We start from the raw sequence: 6,000 nt of genomic DNA on the forward strand, positions 1-6,000 counted from the left end.
TTCTCCTGTTGACATAGCTAACACCTCTTGGGGAGGTGGAATACTTACACCTATGGGAGAAGTGCTCTCTTTGGCATAAGTATTGTATTGTCATACAATAGAAGATTAATTGTATATGATGTTGAAAGCAAATTACATAATATATATTTATAATACAGTATATAATTCCCTTACATGCTACTAATATGATAGTGTTTACAGTTGGAATTTAAAATATTTAACCTAACATGAAAATATGGCCAATTAATTGAAGATTTTCTTTTGTATTGTTACGGGAAAGTGATTTATCTAATCAATCTAGAAAAACTGGCTGGTACTGATATAAAGGATCTTGTATAGCTTTGTTTGTTTGTTTGGAGATATATTTTTCTTACAGATTGTTGACTTGTCTATTGTGTTTAGCTGTAGGTAAGGTTTTCTGCTCAATTTCTAATGGAACAATAGAGACCCCAAGAGGCCACATGATCTAATTCATCTGAAGTGAAATCAAGAGCTAGATTTGCCAGCCAGAATCTCTGAAGCACTCTTTGGCCTGGTCTACACTAGGGTGGGGGGTGGCTAGCTAAACCGGTCTAAGTTACACAACTTCAGCTACGAAAATAGCATAGCTGAAGTCTATGTACTTTGAGCTACTTACCACAGTGTCTTCACTGCGGTAGATCAACTGCCAACGTTCCCCTGTCAACTCCGCGTACGCTACTCACGCCGGTGTACCGAAATCGATGGGAGAGCGCTCGGCAGTTGATTTATCATGTCTTCACTAGACGCAATAAATCGACCCCCGCTGGATAGATTGCTCCAGAGGTAAGTATAGATGTGCCCTTTGAATGGCATTTCCATTTAAGTCTGTGGGGAGGTCTGAGCATGGAGCATTTCCCGGAGACAGTCCTCATTCATATACAGTATAGTGGGGAGGTCACAAACAGCATTCTGAGAAAGAAAAGAGGAGCTGAAGTAAGATGAAGCAGAAAGCAGATCCTATTTTCATTCAAATATTTCTGGTAGTTTAAAAAGAAGATAAAAATACATTATAAAAAACAAAACAGGAAAGGAGCAGAACTCTCTGAATAATATTCGCTCTGAGATCCACACAGCCCTTGGACTTCATTGCATTTACTTTTCCAGAAGACAAGTTCTGATATTTTTTTTTAGCATTTCTTTTCAATAAAACATAAAAAGAATGTGTATTTGGTGGTGGTAATGAAGGTTTATAAATCAATGTAATTTTCAAATTTAACATTAAATACAGCAAGGGCTAAGTACAATAACATCAGCTTAGGATTCAGATTAGCAGCCATGTTAGTCTGTATCTGCAAAAAGAAAAGGAGTACTTGTGGCACCTTAGAGACTAACCAATTTATTTGAGCATGAGCTTTCGTGAGCTACAGCTCACTTCATCGGATGCATACCGTGGAAACTGCAGCAGACTTTATATACACACAGAGAATATGAAACAATACCTCCTCCCACCCCACTGTCCTGCTGGTAATAGCTTATCTAAAGTGGCAGGACAGTGTGAGGACACTTACACTGCCCTTGTGATATGTACCTGTTCATGGATAAGTAAAGAACATCAACCTCCAAGGTAATCAGGATGATACCAACACCAAACTTTTTACAAAAATCCGCTTTCGTGATTCCTTTACTGTTACTGTGTATTGTGACTGGCCTCTGAGAATAATTGCAAAAAGAACAGGAGTACTTGGGCACCTTAGAGACTAAAAAATTTATTAGAGCATAAGCTTTCGTGAGCTACAGCTCACTTTGTCGGATGCATAGAATGGAACATCTAGTAAGATAGATACACATACAGATAAGTTGGAATTTACCATACAAACTGTGAGAGGCTAATTAGTTAAGATGAGCTATTATCAGCAGAAGAAAAAAAAACTTTTGTAGTGATAATCAAGTTGGCCCATTTAGACAGTTGACAAGAAGGTGTGAATCATAGAATATCAGGGTTGGACGGGACCTCAGGAGGTCATCTAGTCCAACCCCCTGCTCAAAGCAGGACCAATCCCCAATTAAATCATCCCAGCCAGGGCTTTGTCAAGCCTGACCTTAAAAACTTCTAAGGAAGGAGATTCCACCACCTCCCTAGGTAACGCATTCCAGTGTTTCACCACCCTCCTAGTGAAAAAGTTTTTCCTAATATCCAATCTAAACCTCCCCCACTGCAACTTGAGACCATTACTCCTTGTTCTGTCATCTGCTACCACTGAGAACAGTATAGACATGCTCTTTGGAACCCCCTTTCAGGTAGTTGAAAGCAGCTATCAAATCCCCCCTCGTTCTTCTCTTCCATAGACTAAACATCCCCAGTTCCCTCAGCCTCTCCTCATAAGTCACGTGTCCCAGTCCCCTAATCATTTTTGTTGCCCTCCGCTGGACTCTTCCCAATTTTTCCACATCCTTCTTGTAGTGTGGGGCCCAAAACTGGACACAGTACTTCAGATGAGGCCTCACCAGTGTCGAATAGAGGGGAACAATCACGTCCCTCGATCTGCTGGCAATGCCCCTACTTATGCATCCCAAAATGCCATTGGCCTTCTTGGCAACAAGGGCACACTGTTGACTCATATCCAGCTTCTCGTCCACTGTAACCCCTAAGTCCTTTTCTGCAGAACTGCTGCCGAGCCATTCAGTCCCTAGTCTGTAGCTGTGCATGGGGTTCTTCCGTCCTAAGTGCAGGACTCTGCACTTGTCCTTGTTGAACCTCATCAGATACTTAGCTTAAGGAAATAGATTCGATATGTGTAATGACCGAGCCACTCCCAGTCTCTATTCAAACCCAAGTGAATGGTATCTAGTTTACATATTAATTCAAGCTCAGCAGTTTCTCCTTGGAGTCTGTTTTTGAAGATTTTCTGTTGCAAAATTGCCACCCTTAAATCTTTTACTGAGTGGCCACAGGCTCACGAAAGCTTATGTTCAAATAAATTTGTTAGTCTCTAAGGTGCCACAAGTACTCCTTTTCTTTTAGCCTCTCACAGTTTGTATGGCACCTTCCAACTTATCTGTATGTGTGTGTGGGTGAGGGTGGGGGTGTATATATATCTTACTATATGTTCCATTCTATGCATCCGATGAAGTGAACTGTAGCTCACAAAAGCTTATGTTCTAATAAATTTGTTAATCTCTAAGGTGCCACAAGTCCTGTTCTTTTTGCGGATACAGACTAACACGGCTGCTACTCTGAAACCTGAGAATAATTGTTTATTAGAATTACTCAGCTCATTTATTTATTAGACCTCTGCTGCTGGTTTTGAGTTCCTCCTCTTACATCCCACTGACTTTTCCATTAAGTTAATGGAATTTATGGTAGAATACATCTCCTGCGCTAGAGAAAGTGCCATAGTGTAGTATGGTCTGCTGAGTGACCCACTAACTGAAACAGGTACCAGTAGAATCCTGTCCCTTGTAAAGCACTTTGAATATTTTTTTTATAACAGATTTAAATTGGTGGGGAGGGGAAGTGGTTCCCCTCTCTGATCCATTGCCAGCTCCCTCCTGCTCCTCGTCAATTTCATTTGTCAGTGGGCATTAACGCCAGGGTGACAGTGTAGCGCACATAGATGTAAAGTGAAGCCAGTACACTCACTGCTGTTAAGAAGGAAAAGCTTAGTATCACAATGAGAGAGCATTTCTGCTGTCCCCAGTCTGATTACCAGACTCACTAATTGTAGGGCAGGAAGTGTTAATAGTAGTGTAGTCTTGAAATCCTACAGGCAAATTTTGTATGTGATTTGTGTAAATTATACTAACATTCAGTTACACAGGGAAGGAGCCCTTGCTTAAAGAAAGATATATATGTAGGATCTCTCTCTCTCTTCAGCACAATCCATTGAATAGATTATCTTCTGTAATAATTTTCAAAAATGGCTCGCTTTAGTTTCTTAAATCCATACTCAGGCACCTGGGGCTCAAAGCTCAAAATCAATTAGGTGCCGAAGTCCCTGTTTTAGGTATAAGAGTCTTAATTTCGAGATCCCTGCAATCCACAAAACTCCAGCTGAAATTCTGTAAGCACCTAAACTCTGTTTTACAGTAAATGTTCCGTAGGCACCTGTGTTTCTGCCTCCCTATAGTGTCCAGATGCCTATCTCCTGCCTAAGCCCCAGAATGATTCACAAATCAGTGGTAGATGGATGTTTGGCCACCTAACTCAGAAGCATGCCTAATAGATGAACTTCCACGAAACAGCTGGGGGGCAGGGGGAGGTGGACTTCCCTCATAACTTTTAGTCCATGGGTTAAGGTACTCATCTGAGATCCCCAGTTCAAGTCTTCCCTCCATCTAGGGGGAGAAGGGATTTGAACAGGGATCTGCCACCTCTCAGGTGAGTGCTCTAACCACTGGGAGATGGGGTATTCTGATGTAAGCAGTCCCTCAGTCTCTGTTGAAGCTGTTGCACTGTGGATAAATAAGGAAAGAATCATTGGAGTGTGGGAACTGTATCCTGAGTCTCTCTCATCCTGGTTGAGTGCTCCAACCACTAGGCTATGGAGTCATTCTCATGCTTGTGCTTTGAGTAGGTGATGAAGAACATACCAGGATTTAAGGAGGATGCTACTTCTTAAGTAAAAAAGATAAAAGCATTTCTTGGTAATTCAGGGCAAAATAGGCTTACAAGATCATACCACTCGGCTGCAAAACAACTCCATGAAATTCAACCAGCATTAATAGTCCTTTATGGACAACACTTCTCCTGCATTGTGAACAGGGACCAGCAGAGGGTACTAAGCTCTTGTGTTGATTATCTTTCCAGTTATTTTTACAAAGATCCTTTTCATTTTCAAAATAGAATAGGAGGACACATGTATATAGAACAGGAAATCAGAGAATTTGTATTGCTCACTTCTGAAATCATTCAAATATGTTGGCTACGGTACAGGTATTTACAGTGTTCTGAAATGTTTTGCTGTGGCAGATACATTAAGCCTCAGTCTATGAAAACTAAATTTTGTAGTAGTTAATACGTCCCATACTAATAAAGTAAATCACACTCTGGCCGACGTATCTTACATATTTAGCAGCAGTACGTTTCCCTCAGTTCACACAGCTCACCTAATCTACAATTGTACTTGAAAAAGTTGGTGTTGATTTCCCTCCCCATCCTCCCCCCCAAACTTTGCATTCAGAACAGTTCTGCAGCCTCAAAGGCTAATTTGTGTTCTCTCGGAGATTCATTCAAACAAGGCTGTTACGCTTTTTGATACAGTGCTAGAAACTTGTGGACTGAGTGTCTGCCACTGGACTTTTTGTTTTGTCTTTTGTTTTGAAGGCTAGTATAAACTTATCTTCTGATTCACTGAGTTTTCCCTTATTCTCCCCTTTCTGGAAAATACCACTTTCCAATGTTCAGTGTACTGTATGTGTTGCAACATACATTGATTATCTGAGCTTTCACCGGAGTAACAGCCAATTGCTGTATTCTTGTTTTGAACAGCTGCAGTTTGAACAGCTCACCCTCTAAGGGTATACAACATTCAGCTGATGGATTTACATTTTCATTAAATCCTGTTTCAGTGCAACAACCCATTTTACAAACCAGGGGCCAAATTCATCCCTGAGGTCAACAAAGTCATAATAGGGATGACATTTGTCCCCCTTGTCAGTGAAAATGGCATAAGTGGCCTCGTTTACAATGAAACAGCTGCTTTTTTCCATGTGGACAGCATCCCAAAAGACCCAACTCATTTTCATAATCAGAGGTAAGAGCTAGTACGGCCACATGGCAAAGCACGAAGCTAACAAGGGTCCTGTGTGTTGAGAGTTTATCCCCAGATGGTCCAGAAGAGTGGCTAGCCCCTGCTTCCCATGCTGTAGCATGTAGTGTTACAGCTGTGCTGGTCCCAGGATATTAGAGAGACAAGGGGGGTAAGATAATATCTTTTATTGGGCCAGCTGCACAGAACTCTTCTTTAGGTCTGGGAAACTCAGGCTATCACTACGCTAGAAAGCTTACACTAGTGCAGCTGCACTAGCTGCTGTAAGCTC

This window comes from Lepidochelys kempii, chromosome 9 (genome assembly GCF_965140265.1).
Source record: "Lepidochelys kempii isolate rLepKem1 chromosome 9, rLepKem1.hap2, whole genome shotgun sequence".
In the NCBI taxonomy this organism is placed as follows: domain Eukaryota; kingdom Metazoa; phylum Chordata; order Testudines; family Cheloniidae; genus Lepidochelys; species Lepidochelys kempii.